This window comes from Rhinoderma darwinii, unplaced genomic scaffold (assembly GCF_050947455.1).
Source record: "Rhinoderma darwinii isolate aRhiDar2 unplaced genomic scaffold, aRhiDar2.hap1 Scaffold_534, whole genome shotgun sequence".
NCBI classification, from domain to species: Eukaryota; Metazoa; Chordata; class Amphibia; order Anura; family Rhinodermatidae; genus Rhinoderma; species Rhinoderma darwinii.
The window spans coordinates 23,434-43,730 of NW_027464083.1; the positions used below are offsets into that span (position 1 = coordinate 23,434).

The window sequence follows — 20,297 nt, forward strand, 5'->3', positions numbered from 1 at the left end:
GCGCGGTGTGAGGGGGTTTATATTTCCGGTGATTGCGCGGTGTGAGGGGGTTTATATTTCCGGTGATTGCGCGGTGTGAGGGGTTTATATTTCCGGTGATTGCGCGGTGTGGGGGGGTTTTATATTTCCGGTGATTGCGCGGTGTGAGGGGTTTTATATTTCCGGTGATTGCGCGGTGTGGGGGGTTTATATTTCCGGTGATTGCGCGGTGTGAGGGGTTTATATTTCCGGTGATTGCGCGGTGTGGGGGATTATATTTCCGGTGATTGCGTGGTGTGAGGGGGTTTATATTTCCGGTGATTGCGCGGTGTGTGGGGTTTTATATTTCCGGTGATTGCGCGGTGTGAGGGTTTTATATTTCCGGTGATTGCGCGGTGTGAGGGGCTTATATTTCCGGTGTGAGGGGGTTTATATTTCCGGTGATTGCGCGGTGTGAGGGGTTTGTATTTCCGGCGATTGCGCGGTGTGAGGGGTTTTATATTTCCGGTGATTGCGCGGTGTGGGGGGTTCATATTTCCGGTGATGGTGTGGGGTGGGGGGTTTATATTTCCGCTGATTTCGCGGTGTGAGGGGTTTTATATTTCCGGTGATTGCGCGGTGTGGGGGGTTTTATATTTCCGGTGATTGTGCGGTGTGGGGGGGTTTATATTTCCGGTGATTGCGCGGTGTGAGGTGTTTTATATTTCCGGTGATTGCGCGGTGTGAGGGGTTTTATATTTCCGGTGATTGCACGGTGTGAGGGGGTTTATATTTTTGGTGATTGCGCGGTGTGAGGGGTTTTATATTTCCGGTGATTGCGCGGTGTGAGGGGTTTTATATTTCCGGTGTGAGGGGGTTTATATTTCCGGTGATTGCGCGGTGTGAGGGGTTTATATTCCCGGTGATTGCGCGGTGTGAGGGGTTTTATATTTCCGGTGATTGCGCGGTGTGAGGGGTTTTATATTTCCGGTGATTGCGCGGTGTGAGGGGTTTTATATTTCCGGTGTGAGGGGGTTCATATCTCCGGTGATTGCGCGGTGTGAGGGGTTTATATTTCCGGTGATTGCGCGGTGTGGGGGGGGGGTTATATTTCCGGTGATTGCGCGGTGTGAGGGGGGGTTATATTTCCGAAGATTGCGCGGTGTGAGGGGTTTATATTTCCCGTGATTGCGCGGTGTGAGAGGTTTTATATTTCCCGTGATTGCGCGGTGTGAGGGGTTTTATATTTCCGGTGATTGCGCGGTGTGAGGGGTTTATATTTCCGGTGATTGCGCGGTGTGGGGGGTTTTATATTACCGGTGATTGCGCGGTGTGAGAGGTTTTATATTTCCGGTGATTGCGCGGTGTGAGGGGTTTATATTTCCGGTGATTGCGCGGTGTGAGGGGTTTATATTTCCGGTGATTGCGCGGTGTGAGGGGTTTATATTTCCGGTGATTGCGCGGTGTGGGGGGGTTATATTTCCGGTGATTGCGCGGTGTGAGGGGTTTTATATTTCCGGTGATTGCGCGGTGTGAGGGGTTTTATATTTCCGGTGATTGCGCGGTATGAGGGGATTATATTTCCGGTGATTGCGAGGTGTGAGGGGTTTATATTTCCGGTGATTGCGCGGTGTGAGGGGGTTTATATTTCCGGTGATTGCGCGGTGTGAGGGGTTTATATTTCCGGTGATTGCGCAGTGTGGGGGGGGGGTTTATATTTCCGGTGATTGCGCGGTGTGAGGGGTTTATATTTCCGGTGATTGCGCGGTGTGAGGGGTTTATATTTCCGGTGATTGCGCGGTGTGGGGGATTATATTTCCGGTGATTGCGTGGTGTGTGGGGGTTTATATTTCCGGTGATTGCGCGGTGTGTGGGGTTTTATATTTCCGGTGATTGCGCGGTGTGAGGGTTTTATATTTCCGGTGATTGCGCGGTGTAAGAGGTTTATATTTCCGGTGTGAGGGGGTTTATATTTCCGGTGATTGCGCGGTGTGAGGGGTTTGTATTTCCGGTGATTGCGCGGTGTGAGGGGTTTTATATTTCCGGTGATTGCGCGGTGTGAGGGGTTTTATATTTCCGGTGATTGCGCGGTGTGGGGGGTTCATATTTCCGGTGATTGCGCGGTGTGGGGCGGGGGGTTTATATTTCCGCTGATTTCGCGGTGTGAGGGGTTTTATATTTCCGGTGATTGCGCGGTGTGGGGGGTTTTATATTTCCGGTGATTGCGCGGTGTGAGGGGTTTATATTTCCGGTGATTGCGCGGTGTGTAATATTTTATATTTCCGGTGATTGTGCGGTGTGGGGGGCTTATATTTCCGGTAATTGCGAGGTGTGAGGGGTTTATATTTCCTGTGATTGCGCGGTGTGAGGGGTTTTATATTTCCGGTGATTGCGCGGTGTGAGGGGTTTATTTTTCCGGTGATTGCGCGGTGTGAGGGGTTTTATATTTCCGGTGATTGCGCGGTGTGAGGTGTTTTTTATTTCCGGTGATTGCGCGGTGTGAGGGGTTTATATTTCCGGTGATTGCGCGGTGTGAGGGGTTTTATATTTCCGGTGATTGCGCGGTGTGAGGGGTTTTATATTTCCGGTGTGAGGGGGTTTATATTTCCGGTGATTGCGCGGTGTGAGGGGTTTATATTCCCGGTGATTGCGCGGTGTGAGGGGTTTTATATTTCCGGTGATTGCGCGGTGTGAGGGGTTTTATATTTCCGGTGATTGCGCGGTGTGAGGGGTTTTATATTTCCGGTGTGAGGGGGTTTATATTTCCGGTGATTGCGCGGTGTGAGGGGTTTATATTCCCGGTGATTGCGCGGTGTGAGGGGTTTTATATTTCCGGTGATTGCGCGGTGTGAGGGGTTTTATATTTCCGGTGATTGCGCGGTGTGAGGGGTTTTATATTTCCGGTGTGAGGGGGTTTATATTTCCGGTGATTGCGCGGTGTGAGGGGTTTATATTTCCGGTGATTGCGCGGTGTGGGGGGGGGGGGGTTATATTTCCGGTGATTGCGCGGTGTGGGGGGGGTTATATTTCCGAAGATTGCGCGGTGTGAGGGGTTTATATTTCCCGTGATTGCGCGGTGTGAGAGGTTTTATATTTCCCGTGATTGCGCGGTCTGAGGGGTTTTATATTTCCGGTGATTGCGCGGTGTGAGGGGTTTATATTTCCGGTGATTGCGCGGTGTGAGGGGTTTATATTTCCGGTGATTGCGCGGTGTGAGGGGTTTATATTTCCGGTGATTGCGCGGTGTGAGGGGTTTATATTTCCGGTGATTGCGCGGTGTGAGGGTTTTATATTTCCGGTGATTGCGCGGTGTGGGGGGTTTATATTTCCGGTGATTGCGCGGTGTGAGGGGTTTATATTTCCGGTGATTGCGCGGTGTGGGGGATTATATTTCCGGTGATTGCGTGGTGTGAGGGGGTTTATATTTCCGGTGATTGCGCGGTGTGTGGGGTTTTATATTTCCGGTGATTGCGCGGTGTGAGGGTTTTATATTTCCGGTGATTGCGCGGTGTGAGGGGTTTATATTTCCGGTGTGAGAGGGTTTATTTTTCCGGTGATTGCGCGGTGTGAGGGGTTTGTATTTCCGGCGATTGCGCGGTGTGAGGGGTTTTATATTTCCGGTGATTGCGCGGTGTGAGGCGGGGGGTTTATATTTCCGCTGATTTCGCGGTGTGAGGGGTTTTATATTTCCGGTGATTGCGCGGTGTGGGGGGTTTTATATTTCCGGTGATTGCGCGGTGTGAGGGGTTTATATTTCCGGTGATTGCGCGGTGTGTAATGTTTTATATTTCCGGTGATTGTGCGGTGTGGGGGGCTTATATTTCCGGTAATTGCGAGGTGTGAGGGGTTTATATTTCCTGTGATTGCGCGGTGTGAGGGGTTTTATATTTCCGGTGATTGCGCGGTGTGAGGGGTTTATTTTTCCGGTGATTGCGCGGTGTGAGGGGTTTTATATTTCCGGTGATTGCGCGGTGTGAGGTGTTTTTTATTTCCGGTGATTGCGCGGTGTGAGGGGTTTTATATTTCCGGTGATTGCACGGTGTGAGGGGGTTTATATTTTTGGTGATGGCGCGGTGTCAGGGGTTTTATATTTCCGGAGATTGCGCGGTGTGAGGGGTTTTATATTTCCGGTGTGAGGGGGTTTATATTTCCGGTGATTGCGCGGTGTGAGGGGTTTATATTCCCGGTGATTGCGCGGTGTGAGGGGTTTTATATTTCCGGTGATTGCGCGGTGTGAGGGGTTTTATATTTCCGGTGATTGCGCGGTGTGAGGGGTTTTATATTTCCGGTGTGAGGGGGTTCATATTTCCGGTGATTGCGCGGTGTGAGGGGTTTATATTTCCGGTGATTGCGCGGTGTGGGGGGGGGTTATATTTCCGGTGATTGCGCGGTGTGGGGGGGGTTATATTTCCGAAGATTGCGCGGTGTGAGGGGTTTATATTTTCCGTGATTGCGCGGTGTGAGAGGTTTTATATTTCCCGTGATTGCGCGGTGTGAGGGGTTTTATATTTCCGGTGATTGCGCGGTGTGGGGGGTTTTATATTTCCGGTGATTGCGCGGTGTGAGAGGTTTTATATTTCCGGTGATTGCGCGGTGTGAGGGGTTTATATTTCCGGTGATTGCGCGGTGTGAGGGGTTTATATTTCCGGTGATTGCGCGGTGTGAGGGGTTTATATTTCCGGTGATTGCGCGGTGTGAGGGGTTTATATTTCCGGTGATTGCGCGGTGTGGGGGGGTTATATTTCCGGTGATTGCGCGGTGTGAGGGGTTTTATATTTCCGGTGATTGCGCGGTGTGAGGGGTTTTATATTTCCGGTGATTGCGCGGTATGAGGGGATTATATTTCCGGTGATTGCGCGGTGTGAGAGGTTTATATTTCCGGTGATTGCGCGGTGTGAGGGGTTTTATATTTCCGGTGATTGCGCGGTGTGGGGGGGTTTTATATTTCCGGTGATTGCGCGGTGTGAGGGGTTTTATATTTCCGGTGATTGCGCGGTGTGAGGGGTTTATATTTCCGGTGATTGCGCGGTGTGAGGGGTTTATATTTCCGGTGATTGCGCGGTGTGAGGGGTTTATATTTCCGGTGATTGCGCGGTGTGAGGGGTTTATATTTCCGGTGATTGCGCGGTGTGAGGGTTTTATATTTCCGGTGATTGCGCGGTGTGGGGGGTTTATATTTCCGGTGATTGCGCGGTGTGAGGGGTTTATATTTCCGGTGATTGCGCGGTGTGGGGGATTATATTTCCGGTGATTGCGTGGTGTGAGGGGGTTTATATTTCCGGTGATTGCGCGGTGTGTGGGGTTTTATATTTCCGGTGATTGCGCGGTGTGAGGGTTTTATATTTCCGGTGATTGCGCGGTGTGAGGGGTTTATATTTCCGGTGTGAGAGGGTTTATATTTCCGGTGATTGCGCGGTGTGAGGGGTTTGTATTTCCGGCGATTGCGCGGTGTGAGGGGTTTTATATTTCCGGTGATTGCGCGGTGTGAGGCGGGGGGTTTATATTTCCGCTGATTTCGCGGTGTGAGGGGTTTTATATTTCCGGTGATTGCGCGGTGTGGGGGGTTTTATATTTCCGGTGATTGCGCGGTGTGAGGGGTTTATATTTCCGGTGATTGCGCGGTGTGTAATGTTTTATATTTCCGGTGATTGTGCGGTGTGGGGGGCTTATATTTCCGGTAATTGCGAGGTGTGAGGGGTTTATATTTCCTGTGATTGCGCGGTGTGAGGGGTTTTATATTTCCGGTGATTGCGCGGTGTGAGGGGTTTATTTTTCCGGTGATTGCGCGGTGTGAGGGGTTTTATATTTCCGGTGATTGCGCGGTGTGAGGTGTTTTTTATTTCCGGTGATTGCGCGGTGTGAGGGGTTTATATTTCCGGTGATTGCGCGGTGTGAGGGGTTTATATTTCCGGTGATTGCGCGGTGTGAGGGGGTTTATATTTCCGGTGATTGCACGGTGTCAGGGGTTTTATATTTCCGGAGATTGCGCGGTGTGAGGGGTTTTATATTTCCGGTGTGAGGGGGTTTATATTTCCGGTGATTGCGCGGTGTGAGGGGTTTATATTCCCGGTGATTGCGCGGTGTGAGGGGTTTTATATTTCCGGTGATTGCGCGGTGTGAGGGGTTTTATATTTCCGGTGATTGCGCGGTGTGAGGGGTTTTATATTTCCGGTGTGAGGGGGTTCATATTTCCGGTGATTGCGCGGTGTGAGGGGTTTATATTTCCGGTGATTGCGCGGTGTGGGGGGGGGTTATATTTCCGGTGATTGCGCGGTGTGGGGGGGGTTATATTTCCGAAGATTGCGCGGTGTGAGGGGTTTATATTTTCCGTGATTGCGCGGTGTGAGAGGTTTTATATTTCCCGTGATTGCGCGGTGTGAGGGGTTTTATATTTCCGGTGATTGCGCGGTGTGGGGGGTTTTATATTTCCGGTGATTGCGCGGTGTGAGAGGTTTTATATTTCCGGTGATTGCGCGGTGTGAGGGGTTTATATTTCCGGTGATTGCGCGGTGTGAGGGGTTTATATTTCCGGTGATTGCGCGGTGTGAGGGGTTTATATTTCCGGTGATTGCGCGGTGTGAGGGGTTTATATTTCCGGTGATTGCGCGGTGTGGGGGGGTTATATTTCCGGTGATTGCGCGGTGTGAGGGGTTTTATATTTCCGGTGATTGCGCGGTGTGAGGGGTTTTATATTTCCGGTGATTGCGCGGTATGAGGGGATTATATTTCCGGTGATTGCGCGGTGTGAGAGGTTTATATTTCCGGTGATTGCGCGGTGTGAGGGGTTTTATATTTCCGGTGATTGCGCGGTGTGGGGGGGTTTTATATTTCCGGTGATTGCGCGGTGTGAGGGGTTTTATATTTCCGGTGATTGCGCGGTGTGAGGGGTTTATATTTCCGGTGATTATGAGGTATGAGGGGTTTATATTTCCGGTGATTGCGCGGTGTGAGGGGTTTATATTTCCGGTGATTGCGTGGTGTGGGGGGGTTTTATATTTCCGGTGATTGCGCGGTGTGAGGGGTTTATATTTCCGGTGATTGCGCGGTGTGGGGGGTTTATATTTCCGGTGATTGCGCGGTGTGAGGGGTTTATATTTCCGGTGATTGCGCGGTGTGGGGGATTATATTTCCGGTGATTGCGCGGTGTGGGGGTGTATATTTCTGGAGATTACACACCACTTCTCTCAAAGGCTATCATGGTGCACAGCAAGACGGCAATGGAGGATGGAATGGAGGTCTAGTAGTCTCTTATAAATGGTGGATCCTGTGTTATCTATATATAGGGGTTACCTGTCAGTGTAATCCTGCCTGCGATGATAAAGTGATGACTGCTGAGAAGTGATCTCTAAAGAACAGGAAGGATCAGTCTCTTATAAATGGTGGATCCTGTGTTATCTATATATAGGGGTTACCGGTCAGTGTAATCCTGCCTGAGATGATAATGAGGCGAGTGCTGAGAAGCGATTTCTACAATAGGGTTGTCACAATACCAGAATTTGGACTTCAATACCGATACTTCATGTAGAATTACAATTTGAGATACCAAAACGATACTTTGCTAACAATAATAATAACTAAAAAAAACGCACAAAAATAAAAAGTCCTTCCACTTTCTGATTTGAGCCTCATGGTCTTATGAATTTTGAACCTCCATTAATAGTAATTAATCCCATTATGTAGCTCACAGTCATAATGGGCAACATTGAGTTAATGTGTGAGAGAAGGTGTATGGGCAGCACAGTAGAACAAAAACCTCCAGGGCATAAGGGTGCCGGCCTCCAGGGATCCGACTTGTAAATCCCCAATGGTATACAAATGTAAGGAGAAAGAGGCAGCCTAGAGTGCTGCCTCTTTCTCCTTACATGAGTTAATGTGTGAGGTACATGATGGGATTAATTACTACTAATATGAGGCACGTCGAGGTTCAAAATTCATAAGACTCTGTGCCTCACATTAATAATTCCCCCCTTCATTTTCCGCACATAACGGCAACATTGGGGTTAAAAATGTTTTCCTCTTTATGTAATCCTGCCTGTGATGACTGCTGAGAAGTGATCTCTACAGAACTGCAAGTGTCAGTCTATTGTGAATGGTGTATCCTGTGCAGGGCCGATCTTAGGGGTGCGCGAGCACACAGGGTGCTGCCCCCTCCAAGCATGTAGGGGGCGCCACTGGGCTCTGCCTCTACTCTGTGCTCTTCTCTTAGTTACACACACGGAGTAAATAGAGCCGAGGAGCAAGAGAAAAGGAGGAAGCTCCGCCCACAGCCTGTCCTGCAAGAAACCTGTGATCCTGTCAGCAAGGAGAGATGGTGAGAATCTATATGTCTCTGTGTGTGTGTATATGTTACAGTGTGTGTGTGTGTGTGTGTGTGTGTGTGTGTATACAGTATGTGTATATGTTACAGTGTGTGTGCATGTGTGTGTGTGTCTCTGTGTGTGTGTATACAGTATGTGTATATGTTACAGTGTGTGTGTGTGTGTGTGTGTGTGTGTGTGTATATACAGTATGTGTATATGTTACAGTGTGTGTGTGTGTGTGTGTCTCTGTGTGTGTGTATACAGTATGTGTATATGTTACAGTGTGTGTGTGTGTGTGTGTGTGTGTGTCTCTGTATACAGTATGTGTATATGTTACAGTGTGTGTGTGTGTGTGTGTGTATATGTTACAGTGTGTGTGTGTGTGTGTGTATGTGTGTATACAGTATGTGTATATGTTACAGTGTGTGTGTGTGTGTGTGTGTGTGTGTAGGTGTGTGTGTGTGTATACAGTATGTGTATATGTTACAGTGTGTGTGCATGTGTGTGCGTGCGCCTGTATGTGTTTATGTCTCTTTGTAAAAGTGTGTGTTTAATATTAAAGTAGAACAGATAAAATGAAGATATCTGTGCTGCCACCTATATACCCTGCAGCCCCCTATATACCCTGCAGCCCCCTATATACCCTGCTGCCCCTTATATACTCTGCTGCCCCTATATACCCTGCTTCCCCTTATATAACCTGCTTACCCTTATATAACCTGCTTCCCCTTGTATACTCAGCTGCCCCTTATATATATGCCTCTGTGTGTACAGATAATGTAGTGGATGTTATCACTGTATTATCTGTTGTGTTACATAGGACTGCATGCGAAATCTGCTACATTATCTGTACTGGGTATATATGGGTCTGTTTGTGAATGTGTCTTTGTGCCTTTTATGTATTTGTATATGTTCCGGTCTGTGTATGTGTGTGTGTCTGTACGTCTACATATTTACCTGTATGCATATATTCCAGATGTGTGTATGTATAATTGCCTGTATGTCTAAATATCTGTCTCTATGTATGCACAGTATATATGTTCCAGTATGTGCGTGTCTATATATGTGGTTCATATTTGGTTTGTGTAGGGGGCAGCAACAGGGAGTCCCGCACAGGGCGCCATCCAACCTAAGACCAGTCCTGATCATGTGATATCTATATATAGGTGTTACCTGTCAGTGTAATCCTGCATGTAATGTTAATGAGATGTCTGCTGAGAATTGATCTCTACAGAACAGGAAGGATCAGTCTACTATAAGACTCAGTGGCCAGAGGGAAAAATGCAAGATTTTAGGATTATTTTTAAATAAAGATTACTTTAAAAAAAAAGAAATCGTAAAAATATTTTTAACATAAAAACTTTAAACAATAGGTCATTTTCTGATGACACACGCCCTATAAGTGGTTAAACGGAGTTTCCTCAGATCCCGGCTGTTAATCGCAGCTGGTGCCTCCAAAATCTGACACTAAGCCTAGTGCATGACCGGATTCATAGATCACCTTGTAGAGAACTTCTATGTGTAGTCACAGCTCCCTCAGGTCCTGCACTATGTATAACACATTGTCTGACGTGTTACTGTAATGTAGAACTAAGGAGGAACCCCACCTTAACAAACCTCCCAATTCACTTTCTAAATTCATTATTACTGACCTCTGGTAACACCTCCTGGAATTTCCTCCTCCACTTCACTCTTACACCGTTGATCGCCCCTCACCCGCTCTTCTTCTTCATCCTCCACTTTAATATCAGTCAGATCTTCCCCCTGATTTCACACATGTAACAATTCAGTACAATACAGCAGAGAGTGCGAAGAATCTAACAGATCAACATAAGAAACCACCAAAATCTATGTCCACATCTATGACCGGAGGACCAAAAAGCTCCGCACCCCCCTATATAGATCTGGTATACGGCTCAGCTTCATCTACCTGATGATTCTCTGGGACATTGTGATTTTCCTCTGGACAGTCCTGGGAATACAGAGGACTGGGACATCTCTCTGGTGGATTTCTCCTACTGGATCCATCTGTAGGAAACACACAGTGACTGAATACATGACTACTGTATATCTGTCTATATATCAGACACTTCTCTCTACACTTCTATGTTTACTGATCAGAGCCGGAATTACAATGTTGAGGTCCTCACTACCGGTGTCGATGTTCCTGCACCTTGTAAGCCGCAGGCCTAAAGGAGACTGTGCCCTACCAGAGCGAACGGCGGGGCGTAACTGGCTCCCTGCTCCGCCATAGTATTTACCTGTATCTGCCTTCTGTGGACGCGGATACACATGAAAGTGGCGGGACACAGGGGCCTCTATTTTGAGAGTGCCCTGCAACCCAAAAAATTGTCAGTGTGTCAAATGCTTATTAGCCTCTTACAGGCTGTGTACACCTTTATAGACAATATTTTCTACACGCTTTTATTAACCCCTCCATACGGCAATATTCTTTCAAACCGCTGATTCCCCGGGCAGTTGTCATATAAATAAACATTGGCAGAATGGAAAGGGGTTTAATGTGTGCAGCACTGCACTTTCCTGTCCGCCGGCTCTCTCCACAAGTGCCGGCACATCTCCCCCTTAGTTTAATCAAACTTACATGCCAAACCCCTGCAGATAGCACCTCAGCACCTGTAGATAGCGCCACTGAAGCTCCCACTAGGAGCAGAATGCTTTGCCAGAGCGTTGCCGTCAACTTGGCTGGGAATTGTGATCCTAGAGGGAGCCCCTGACGTCTCTGTCCATATATGGACAGTCACGACAGGGACTCCTCTGGGAGTGGAATCCATGGCCTATTTTTGACCTGTTTAAGACAGATCCATTGCTCAAATCTGACGTGTCACTTTAAGGGTATGTGCACACGGGGCTGATAAGATGTAGATTTTCTGTTCTCCACATAGAGGTGGGACCCCCATATATCAGACATTTATAGCATATCTCTCAGATGAGAAGAGTAAAATGAAGACATTCCCCCCCCAGACAATGAAGACCTGACTCCTGACAACCTGACACATGGCGGATACTGGGGAGACATTGCTGACATCGCACAAGACGTGGTGCACACTATGCAGTCAGTGTTTTGATATGAACTGTGAGGTTCTGCAGCAGCTGAGGTGACATTATATATAAAGGAAACATGCAGTGTGATCTCTTATCATCATGTTATAGCGCAGGTGGAGCGGAGCAGAGTGATACATTGTTTTGTGGGATAAGATTCAGTATAAACTTGTATTTTACTCATTTAACCCCTTCCTGAACAGGACATTTACCGACATAGGGAACACCTGACACCCTGGGCTGGAAACCTGCAAAGGCTGGAAACCTGAGAGAACTGTGATTAAGGCCATTTATATACTTAGATTCTGTGGTCAACAGCGACTGCAGAAACTAAGCTGTAAGAAAGACGGGGGTCCTCCCTGACAGCTCATCGTCCCCACGCGACACGATGGACGGTTGTCATGGCAGCATGGGGGGCAATGAAGGTCCGCCATCTTTCTGCTCCTATAAACCCCTTAATATTAATCACGATATATTGCGATACATTAGTATTACAGTGATTTGTACCGGAGATCTAATCATCACTAGTTCAAGTCCCCCAGAACAGGAATACATTTTTTTAGAAAAAACAGTAAAATAAAAAAACACTAGCAGCTCTAAAAATATAAATAAAAAATATTATAAAATGATCAAAAACTGCAGCTCGTCCCACAAAAAATAAGCCCTCACTCCGCTACATCCACAGAAAAATAAAAAAAAGGTTCTGGTTCTGATTATACATAGTTGTCAACTTTTTACATTTCTTTCCAAGGACAATTAGGGTGTGGCTTCTTTGGGGGGTGTCTTATGGGGCGTGGTTTATCTCATGGGTGTGGCTAATGGGGCATGGTTTTCTTCCCAGAATTTCTGCATCCAAATAAACAAACAAAACCGTCTGCACTAGTTTGGCTGACAACCACTATGGTGGCCGGTATCTCTCTGGTTATCTGGTTGTTTACAGGCAGGTGATGTCTCACTTTATCACTAGGGCGAGGTGATATGTGCTGACCACTACTGGCAGCGTAAATACCAGCGCAGATAGTGTCACACTGTAGATGGTGTGCTCCTTTTAGATGGTGCTCCACACTGCCCCCTGTAGATAGGGCCACATACAGCCCCCCAGTAGATAGGGACACACAGCCCCCCTTGATAGGGACACACACAGCCTACTTGTAGATAGGGCCACACACAGCCCCCCTGTAGATAGCGCCACACACAGCCCCCGTGTAGATAGCGCCACACTCAGTGCCCCTTGTAGATGGCACTCCACACTGCCCCCTGCAGATAGCGCCACACACAGCCCCCTGTAGATCGCGCCACAAACAGCCCCCTTGTAGAGAGAGCCACACACAGCCCCCTTGTAGAAAGCACCATACCCCCTTGTAGATTGCGCCACACACAGCCCTCCTGTAGATTGCGCCGCACACAGCCCCCCTGTAGATTGCGCCGCACACAGCCCTCCTGTAGATTGCGCCGCACACAGCCCTCCAGTAGATTGCGCCACATACAGCCCTCCAGTAGATTGCGCCACACACAGCCCCCTTGTAGAGAGAGCCACACACGTCACCTTGTGGATAATGCCACACACATCCCCTTGTAGATAATGCCACAAACCCCCCTTGTAGAGAACGCCACAAACCCCCCTTGTAGATAGTGCCACAAACATCCCCTTGAAGAGAACGCCACAAACCCCCCTTGTACATAGTGCCACAAAGGGACGGCCAGAATGGTGTGCCATTGCACTGGGTGCATCACTCCAGCAGGTGGAAGGGGGCGCTGCGCTGGCTACCTTTCCCCTGCTCGTTTCAGAAGCGCCCGGGCCCGGCGACTCAGCATCCGCCTTTCCGCCCGTAGCAGCAATAGCGGCTACATCGGGCATGGGGACGCCCATGCTGCCAGTCGGGATGGGCCCCCCATGGCCGGCGGCACTGCTAGCAGCTGCTACAGCTGTAGCAAAGCCACATTCAATAGTGTCTGCGTCATTAGTACACAGGTACTATTGAATACTATAGCAAAGCAGGAAGGTATCTCCCAGCTCTGCTATCTGCTAGCGCCACTGTGTGGCTGGGGATTCCGCTCCTGGATTGAGCGCTTGATGTCTCTGTCCATATATGGACAGTGACAACTCCTGAAGCGGAATCCCCGTCCACAGCGTTGCTGATGCGGTGACCGGGGATTCCACTTCAGTAGAGGCCCTTGACGTCACTGTCCATAAATAGACGGTCATCAAGCGCTCCGTCCAGGAGCGGAATCTCCGGCCACAGGGGGATTCCGCTCTTTCAGGGAGCTACAGTAGCGCTATGTACAGGAAGGGGGGGGGGGTTCTATCATCTACAAGGGGGCTCTGTGGCACTACAATGGGGCTGTGTGGCACTATCTACAGGAGAATCTGTGAGTGGTGGGCTGATGGTCATTTAAGTGAGAGTGGCGGGCTGATGGTCATTTTACTGTGAGTGGGGGGCTAATGGTCATTTTACTGTGAGTGGGGGGCTGATGGTCTTCAAGTGGTTTTCACCTCTGACCTCCAATTAAAGTTAATAGGAGGCAGAAAATACCTGTGGCGTTCGTTTGGAGCTTTTTTTGCCTACGTCTTTTCCGTTAGCTTCAACGGCTTAAAGAATCACGCAAAAAAAAAAAAAAATAAAGTCAAACAACGCTGTCAATTCAAAATCTGCCTTAAAATTCCTGAAGGAATTTAGAGGAAGATATTTTCTGCTTTACAAAAAACGCTGTGTGAACATATTCTCAGTGGAGTGCTTGTTTTTAGCTGTTTTCGGTCTTTCTCAAAACAATTTTTGGTAGGGGTGCCCTGAGGAAATTTTATTTTTCCAGTGGTGCCTCGAGTCCGAAAAGGTTGGGAAACTCTGCACTAGGCTACAGGATCACGCCGGCCTACGCAAGGATCCCGTCGCGGAGCAGCTCAGTTCGTCTTGGGAACGGGGCCTAGAGGATTACAATTTTTTGGTGTTTGGGGCACTGTCTACAAGGAGCAGGTGGGGGTGCGGGAGTATGGTACTGTCTACATGGGGAGGTGGGGGGGCTGTATGGCACTGTCTACAAGGGGGAGGTGAAGGGCTGTATGGCACTGCCTACAAGGGGGAGGTGGGGGGCTATATGGCATGATCTACAAGGGGGAGTTGCGGCTCTGTATGGCGCTGTCTACATGGGGGAGGTGGGGGGGGGTTGTATGCCACGATCTACAAGGGGGAGGTGGGGGAATGAACAGCACTGTCTACAAGGGGGAGGTGGTGGGCTGTATGACACTGTCTACAAGGAGGGGTGGGGTATTATGGCACAGTCTACAGGGAGGCTGTATGGCACAGTCTACAGGGGGCACTATCTACAAGGGGGGCTGTGTGTGTGCCAGCCAGGGGAGGGGGGCATTATACTGTGTGAAGGCCACTAAGCGGACATTATTCTGTGTAAGGGCACTACAGGGGGAAATCTACTGTGTATGGCACTTAGGGCGCAAAACACTGTGTGGGCAAAATTAGAGGATAAAATACTGTGTCCTTAAAGGGGTAATAATATATGATATTATTAAATATTATTATTATTTTTGGGGCGTGGCCAGCAAGCAGCATGGATAGTCGTATCTGAGCTGAGCTCCCGGGGACCGTAACCTCTCCTGCTGATTATCCTGTCATCCTGGCTGGTAAATCTTTTTACTGGGACCAGACAAACTCTGGGCATACCTCTCCCCCTCGCAGGCTACCCGGGGACATTCTTCGGTGACTTCGTCGGCCCTGCGGACGGAAACAGTGCACGACGGCCTGGTGTTCTGCTGCAGCCTGCACTCGACGCACTTCCACTTGATATTAACCCAGCCTAGGAGACAACGAAGGACTTGCATCCACTTGCATCGGAGGTACACTGTTTATGCCCGACATCTCTTGCTTCTCCCAGGTGTCTTTTGGTCCTCTCTGTCAGACTCCGTGGTCCTGGTTGCATGGGCTTCTGTTCCTCGTGGCGGCTGGTGGTTAATGGCGGCCTGTCTGTGTCTGCAAGGCACGCATGGTGAAACATTCTTTATCTGTCTCCCCTGACAGCCGGTGAAGGTACAGACCTCAGGCTCAGTTGGGGACGACAGTTTTGATTTCTCTCAGGGCAGACCCTGAGATTCCATTGTTCCCAGTATCTGGGTGGTGAGTTGCGGCCTAACGGAGCCATTTTGCATATATGCCTGTTATACATCTATGTCACTGATTTGGCTCACCTGCTCACTATACATTCTGGGACTGCCTGCCTACCCGGTTCTTTGTCTATAGAGCTTACTTACCATATATAACTTCCTACCAGTGTGCCATACTCTGTTAAAAGGAGACTGTATCTGCTGCCTTACTTTTCCTGCTACACTATTGGTGGGGTGCGACCTACCTATTTCAGCTATACAGTGCACCATGCGTAAATCTAAACCTCAGTCTGCAGTGGATAAGCTAAAAGATTTTGCTCGTACTGATCAGGACGAAGATAATTCCTCTCCACGTAAAACGAGATCTACTCACCTCAAAAATAAAGAGGACGATGCCCGACCGAGTGGCGGCATGGATTCCGACACTGAGCCTAAACCTACGTTACGTCAGGTTTCATTGCAACTTCTATCGGCCATTGATGCTTGCAAAACTTCTTTAACAGGCCAGATTGATGAGATAAACCTTGATGTCAGTTTGCTCCATCACAACATGCAGAACCTGAGAGGCTGTATGGGAGAGATGGAGGGGCGACTTTCTCAAGTAGAGGACAGGATTGGTCCTCTTGCTACTACCCTGGCTGCTACTACACGGAAGGCGGATGCTTGTCAATCCAAAACTGATGACCTTGAAAATAGACTGCGTCGTAATAATTTACGTATAATTGGCTTACCGGAAAAATCTGAGGGCAAAACTCCTGAACCGTTTATTGAACAATGGCTCAAGAGTAACTTAGAGGCGTCAGCCTTTTCCCCTTGCTTTGTGGTTGAGAGGGCACATCGTGTTCCGGCTAAGCCGCTGCCTCAAGGTGCAGCCCCTCGGCAATTCCTGGTTGGGATTCTAAATTACAGAGATCGAGACACGTCTTTGCGTCAGTCCAGGTTGAAAGCTCCATTCAAATTCAACAATTCCACTATTTCCATATTTCCTGACTTTTCTGCAGACCTCCAGAAGCAGCGCGCCACCTTTATGGAGCTCAAAAGAAAGTTTAAGGAGTGAAACATTCCATACTCAATGGCATACCCTGCTCGTCTCCGAATTGCCTATGATGACAAAGTGGTCTTCTTGCATAGCCCGGCGAGAGAGTGGCTCCAGATGCATCCTCCGGTGGCTTGAGTGACTCTTCAGCATTCACCTGTGGGCCCTTCGAGAATGCTCCGTTGATCAGCCTGACATTCTTCACATGATGAACGTTACTGGGTGATATGTTGTATATTTTATGATGTTGTACCGTACCTTATGTCGCTATATCTACCATTGGCTATTCAGGTCAGTTGATCCAGAGGGGGATCTCTCTCCTTTCTATATATTGTTCTCATCTGATTCACTGGTAAAAAACAAACAAAAAGACCCAGAACATTTTTCTTATATGCTTACTGATGCCAGGATGGATGCCTGACCAAGACGTAGTCGAGTATTCCCCATTCTAATTTTTCTACCCCAAATGTCTGCCCTACCTATGGTTCTTCGTGGGGACATTTCTGGGTTCTTTTCCTCGGTTACTTTGTTATGTTTGATTGTTGTTCATGTGTATGTCTATGCCACTGACTCTGATAACTCTGTCCATACCTTTTTCTGCTCATCCATTGTATGCTGCTGTACTGCCCAGGACTGGCAATTGTTCCTTGATGACGGGCCTCGGGGTTCCCTCATATTAGGCGATCCCGTCCCCACCTAATCTGTTTACAGGAGACTCACCTCATTAGTGAAAGATCTAGTTACCTTAGGAAACCTTGGATACAATGGGCGTGCCACTCCTTTCACACTTTTTATTCTAGAGGGGTTTCCCTGCTGATACATCGCACTGTACGATGGAATCCAATACAGACGCGAAGAGACCCAGCTGGAGGTTTCGTTTTTGTTTATGCTGAAATAGACACGAAGCCATATGTTATTCTGTGTATATATAATCCACCACAGGCTAACACCTCCGTCCTTCAGGCAGCTATTGCTTTTGTACATCAAATTAGGTAATGTCTCCGGCTATAGACCGTTTCTCACAAGATCCCGCCCATAATTTAACACCCACTACTCCTTTGTGTCAGCTGATAGAAGGTTTGGGCTGGATTGATCTATGAAGACATTGTCACCCACAGGTTCTGGAATACACTTGTCATTCTCCTGGGAGACAGGCTCTCTCCAGGATTGATCTATGAAGACATTGTCACCCACAGGTTCTGGAATACACTTGTCATTCTCCTGGGAGACAGGCTCTCTCCAGGATTGATCTATGAAGACATTGTCACCCACAGGTTCTGGAATACACTTGTCATTCTCCTGGGAGACAGGCTCTCTCCAGGATTGATCTATGAAGACATTGTCACCCACAGGTTCTGGAATACACTTGTCATTCTCCTGGGAGACAGGCTCTCTCCAGGATTGATCTATGAAGACATTGTCACCCACAGGTTCTGGAATACACTTGTCATTCTCCTGGGAGACAGGCTCTCTCCAGGATTGATCTATGAAGACATTGTCACCCACAGGTTCTGGAATACACTTGTCATTCTCCTGGGAGACAGGCTCTCTCCAGGATTGATCTATGAAGACATTGTCACCCACAGGTTCTGGAATACACTTGTCATTCTCCTGGGAGACAGGCTCTCTCCAGGATTGATCTATGAAGACATTGTCACCCACAGGTTCTGGAATACACTTGTCATTCTCCTGGGAGACAGGCTCTCTCCAGGATTGATCTATGAAGACATTGTCACCCACAGGTTCTGGAATACACTTGTCATTCTCCTGGGAGACAGGCTCTCTCCAGGATTGATCTATGAAGACATTGTCACCCACAGGTTCTGGAATACACTTGTCATTCTCCTGGGAGACAGGCTCTCTCCAGGATTGATCTATGAAGACATTGTCACCCACAGGTTCTGGAATACACTTGTCATTCTCCTGGGAGACAGGCTCTCTCCAGGATTGATCTATGAAGACATTGTCACCCACAGGTTCTGGAATACACTTGTCATTCTCCTGGGAGACAGGCTCTCTCCAGGATTGGTCTATGAAGACATTGTCACCCACAGGTTCTGGAATACACTTGTCATTCTCCTGGGAGACAGGCTCTCTCCAGGATTGATCTATGAAGACATTGTCACCCACAGGTTCTGGAATACACTTGTCATTCTCCTGGGAGACAGGCTCTCTCCAGGATTGATCTATGAAGACATTGTCACCCACAGGTTCTGGAATACACTTGTCATTCTCCTGGGAGACAGGCTCTCTCCAGGATTGATCTATGAAGACATTGTCACCCACAGGTTCTGGAATACACTTGTCATTCTCCTGGGAGACAGGCTCTCTCCAGGATTGATCTATGAAGACATTGTCACCCACAGGTTCTGGAATACACTTGTCATTCTCCTGGGAGACAGGCTCTCTCCAGGATTGATCTATGAAGACATTGTCACCCACAGGTTCTGGAATACACTTGTCATTCTCCTGGGAGACAGGCTCTCTCCAGGATTGGTCTATGAAGACATTGTCACCCACAGGTTCTGGAATACACTTGTCATTCTCCTGGGAGACAGGCTCTCTCCAGGATTGATCTATGAAGACATTGTCACCCACAGGTTCTGGAATACACTTGTCATTCTCCTGGGAGACAGACTCTCTCCAGGATTGATCTATGAAGACATTGTCACCCACAGGTTCTGGAATACACTTGTCATTCTCCTGGGAGACAGGCTCTCTCCAGGATTGATCTATGAAGACATTGTCACCCACAGGTTCTGGAATACACTTGTCATTCTCCTGGGAGACAGGCTCTCTCCAGGATTGATCTATGAAGACATTGTCACCCACAGGTTCTGGAATACACTTGTCATTCTCCTGGGAGACAGGCTCTCTCCAGGATTGATCTATGAAGACATTGTCACCCACAGGTTCTGGAATACACTTGTCATTCTCCTGGGAGACAGACTCTCTCCAGGATTATCTATGAAGACATTGTCACCCACAGGTTCTGGAATACACTTGTCATTCTCCTGGGAGACAGGCTCTCTCCAGGATTGATCTATGAAGACATTGTCACCCACAGGTTCTGGAATACACTTGTCATTCTCCTGGGAGACAGGCTCTCTCCAGGATTGATCTATGAAGACATTGTCACCCACAGGTTCTGGAATACACTTGTCATTCTCCTGGGAGACAGGCTCTCTCCAGGATTGATCTATGAAGACATTGTCACCCACAGGTTCTGGAATACACTTGTCATTCTCCCGGGAGACAGGCTCTCTCCAGGATTGATCTATGAAGACATTGTCACCCACAGGTTCTGGAATACACTTGTCATTCTCCTGGGAGACAGGCTCTCTCCAGGATTGGTCTATGAAGACATTGTCACCCACAGGTTCTGGAATACACTTGTCATTCTCCTGGGAGACAGGCTCTCTCCAGGATTGATCTATGAAGACATTGTCACCCACAGGTTCTGGAATACACTTGTCATTCTCCCGGGAGACAGGCTCTCTCCAGGATTGATCTATGAAGACATTGTCACCCACAGGTTCTGGAATACACTTGTCATTCTCCTGGAAGACAGGCTCTCTCCAGGATTGATCTATGAAGACATTGTCACCCACAGGTTCTGGAATACACTTGTCATTCTCCTGGGAGACAGGCTCTCTCCAGGATTGATCTATGAAGACATTGTCACCCACAGGTTCTGGAATACACTTGTCATTCTCCTGGGAGACAGGCTCTCTCCAGGATTGATCTATGAAGACATTGTCACCCACAGGTTCTGGAATACACTTGTCATTCTCCTGGGAGACAGGCTCTCTCCAGGATTGATTATGTTTTT

At 48.4% G+C, this 20,297-nt stretch overlaps 1 protein-coding gene across 6 annotated transcripts in view; it reads right to left on the bottom strand.

The window, feature by feature from the left end:
- The window catches only part of LOC142722372 (uncharacterized), a 94,089-nt gene that overhangs the window by 20,183 nt on the left and 53,609 nt on the right, over positions 1–20,297 (bottom strand). For 2 of the 6 annotated variants that reach the window (XM_075848877.1, XM_075848876.1), the window contains exons 2-4: positions 17,210–17,354; positions 10,189–10,286; positions 9,911–10,022 (exon numbers count right to left, since the gene is read on the bottom strand). The exons of 2 other annotated variants lie outside the window; for them this stretch is intronic. The gene's annotated coding sequence lies outside the window, so the exon portion shown is untranslated. Of the gene's footprint in view, positions 1–9,910; positions 10,023–10,188; positions 10,287–16,257; positions 16,815–17,209; positions 17,355–20,297 lie in introns of those variants that run through there. 2 more of the 6 variants (XM_075848878.1, XR_012874682.1) reach the window with 2 other exon arrangements.